The sequence below is a fragment of the Trypanosoma cruzi genome, genomic scaffold, assembly GCF_000209065.1.
Source record: "Trypanosoma cruzi strain CL Brener 1047053514057 genomic scaffold, whole genome shotgun sequence".
Lineage (NCBI taxonomy): Eukaryota > Euglenozoa > Kinetoplastea > Trypanosomatida > Trypanosomatidae > Trypanosoma > Trypanosoma cruzi.
Genome location: NW_001849231.1, coordinates 1 through 3,393, shown reverse-complemented (window position 1 = coordinate 3,393; position 3,393 = coordinate 1). Strand labels below are relative to the sequence as shown.

Below are 3,393 nucleotides of genomic sequence, written 5' to 3'. Positions count from 1 at the left end.
GTCTCAATATACGCAACACCCCCAGGATGGGATGAATTAAGCATCACCACATCTGCTAACACTTCTTCTCCAAGCCTACATAGCATCACATCACCCACGTGAACAGAGCAGGCCGGTACGGAAACAAATTTTTCTCCACGTAAGACAAAGCGCAAGTGTATTATTTGCACAGTCGTCCGACTGCCGTCTTTTTCCATCTTCCCAAAGATCCTTAATGATGGCTGCACCAAGTACAATACATAATGGCAAAATTGTACTAAATGGATTAACAGGGCTGGCACCAGGAACAAGGGAAAGTACCGTCACAATCAAAAAGTATATATTTGCCACCTTTTGAAACTGATACAAAAGGCTAAGAGGAAAACATGACAACCATGTATACTTGGCAGTTCGAATAGAGTTGTCAGGATAATCCCGTGTTGCATTAAGGTCTTCTCGTAAAAGGTTTATTTCCACAAATGAAGCAGATACGGAGCTGTCACTTGTGGTTGTACTGCAATTTCCCTCCATTTCCTCACGATCTGCTCCAGAGACCATTCCTGTCGCTTCTGCAGATGCGGAAGAAAACGACGATGAAGATGTATCTTTACACCCCAAACGTCTACGAAAAGGCCTCCAGAAGCAATTCACACATGAAGGCATTTTAAACTTCATAAATACCCGTTAATTTCTCACACTAACCTCCCCCCCCCCCCTTAACATACACCGTTTGCGTACGTGTGTGAGTGGCGACAACACACACACAAAAACAAAAAAAAAAAAAAAACAACAAAAAAAAACCAAAACCGAAGGAAGGAAAAGATACAAACAAAAACAAAACTCACCCCCTTCCCCTTCACCTTCCCCTTCCCAACGCGTATAATTCACCTCTCACCTTTAAGCAAAACAAACAAACAAACTAATCCCTTTTTTTTGTTCTTCTCAAGACCAACTGCGAGATACAAAATAGAGATTGACAAATGAAAGCCCTGCTAACAATTAGGGATTAAACAGGAAATATGGAAACACACACGCAGACACGCACACACAGAAAAAACAACAACAACAACAAAGAAACAGATTGTACCTAAATAATAATAATAATAATAAACTACACACACAAACAGGATGTATGCGCACCAATACACCGACTCCCTTCCCCTCCTCCCACCCACCCACACACACACACAACAAAACCTACCTTCAAATATGCAAAAAAAAAAAAAAAGGAAGAAAAAAAAAAATGTAAATTAAACTACAGGAGGAAAAGATAGAAAAACAACAACCACAAAAAGTCGATGATGCCACATTTAACAACTCCCATATTCCACTAGGAAGATACCAAAACCAAAGCCACTAAAACAAATACAATTCAGAAAAAATAAACTTAAAAAAACAAAATTTTTTATTTTAATTAAAATGAAAAAAAAAAATCATTTAAAAAAAATCAGAAAAAAAAAAAGGAACGCCGAAGACGGTGTGTACTTCAATGCGTCGGTCCACAGCATCGCAGACTACCGCAGCTTCTTCTTCATGCGGAGGTTGGAGCAGTGGCCACATGCCTTCTTGCGGCAGTTGGACGCACGCACCGGCAGACGGGCGTAGCAGCGGCGGCATACCTTCTTCTCCCAGTTGTACTTCTTCGCCAGGGCCTCAAGTGTCGGCTCCATCACACCACCGCGCAGGCGCAGCACAAGGTGCAGCGTGGACTCCTTCTGGATGTTGTAGTCTGCGAGCGTGCGGCCGTCCTCCAGCTGCTTGCCAGCGAAGATCAGGCGCTGCTGGTCCGGCGGAATGCCCTCCTTGTCCTGGATCTTCGCCTTCACGTTCTCAATGGTGTCGCTGGATTCCACCTCGAGCGCGATCGTCTTGCCCGTCAGTGTCTTCACGAAGATCTGCATGGTTTCGCGTTCCTAACAGTGTGTTAATAGCAACTAAGCAGGAAACTCTAAGGCACAATTGGTTGTAAGAATTTTAAAAGACAAGAATAATATCGCCATAATTCCAAAGAATAGAAAGAATTACCAATCACTGCATGAATGCAGTCGGACAAACTGCTCGTATCATAAAAACTGAAAAAAAAACAACAACAAACAAGACATCTTCTCAATAAAAAAAACATATAAAAAAAAGGAACGCCGAAGACGGTGTGTATTTCAATGCGTCGGTCCACAGCATCGCAGACTACCGCAGCTTCTTCTTCATGCGGAGGTTGGAGCAGTGGCCACATGCCTTCTTGCGGCAGTTGGACGCACGCACCGGCAGACGGGCGTAACAGCGGCGGCATACCTTCTTCTCCCAGTTGTACTTCTTCGCCAGGGCCTCAAGTGTCGGCTCCATCACACCACCGCGCAGGCGCAGCACAAGGTGCAGCGTGGACTCCTTCTGGATGTTGTAGTCTGCGAGCGTGCGGCCGTCCTCCAGCTGCTTGCCAGCGAAGATCAGGCGCTGCTGGTCCGGCGGAATGCCCTCCTGTCCTGGATCTTCGCCTTCACGTTCTCAATGGTGTCGCTGGATTCCACCTCGAGCGCGATCGTCTTGCCCGTCAGTGTCTTCACGAAGATCTGCATGCCGCCGCGCAGGCGCAGCACAAGGTGCAGCGTGGACTCCTTCTGGATGTTGTAGTCTGCGAGCGTGCGGCCGTCCTCCAGCTGCTTGCCAGCGAAGATCAGGCGCTGCTGGTCCGGCGGAATGCCCTCCTTGTCCTGGATCTTCGCCTTCACGTTCTCAATGGTGTCGCTGGATTCCACCTCGAGCGCAATCGTCTTGCCCGTCAGTGTCTTCACGAAGATCTGCATGCCGCCGCGCAGGCGCAGCACAAGGTGCAGCGTGGACTCCTTCTGGATGTTGTAGTCTGCGAGCGTGCGGCCGTCCTCCAGCTGCTTGCCAGCGAAGATCAGGCGCTGCTGGTCCGGCGGAATGCCCTCCTTGTCCTGGATCTTCGCCTTCACGTTCTCAATGGTGTCGCTGGACTCCACCTCGAGCGCGATCGTCTTGCCCGTCAGTGTCTTCACGAAGATCTGCATGCCGCCGCGCAGGCGCAGCACAAGGTGCAGCGTGGACTCCTTCTGGATGTTGTAGTCTGCGAGCGTGCGGCCGTCCTCCAGCTGCTTGCCAGCGAAGATCAGGCGCTGCTGGTCCGGCGGAATGCCCTCCTTGTCCTGGATCTTCGCCTTCACGTTCTCAATGGTGTCGCTGGATTCCACCTCGAGCGCGATCGTCTTGCCCGTCAGTGTCTTCACGAAGATCTGCATGCCGCCGCGCAGGCGCAGCACAAGGTGCAGCGTGGACTCCTTCTGGATGTTGTAGTCTGCGAGCGTGCGGCCGTCCTCCAGCTGCTTGCCAGCGAAGATCAGGCGCTGCTGGTCCGGCGGAATGCCCTCCTTGTCCTGGATCTTCGCCTTCACGTTCTCA

General features: G+C 49.5%; 2 pseudogenes, besides 5 other annotated features; both read right to left on the bottom strand.

The window, feature by feature from the left end:
* Window positions 1-654, bottom strand: Tc00.1047053505169.21 (annotated as a pseudogene).
* Window positions 1-3,393: a sequence feature (heterozygous, non-Esmeraldo-like haplotype).
* Window positions 743-819: a sequence feature (T-rich).
* Window positions 1,070-1,089: a microsatellite.
* Window positions 1,193-1,223: a microsatellite.
* Window positions 1,356-1,427: a sequence feature (AT_rich).
* Tc00.1047053505169.10 lies at window positions 1,494-3,393 on the bottom strand (annotated as a pseudogene; the record flags this gene model as incomplete).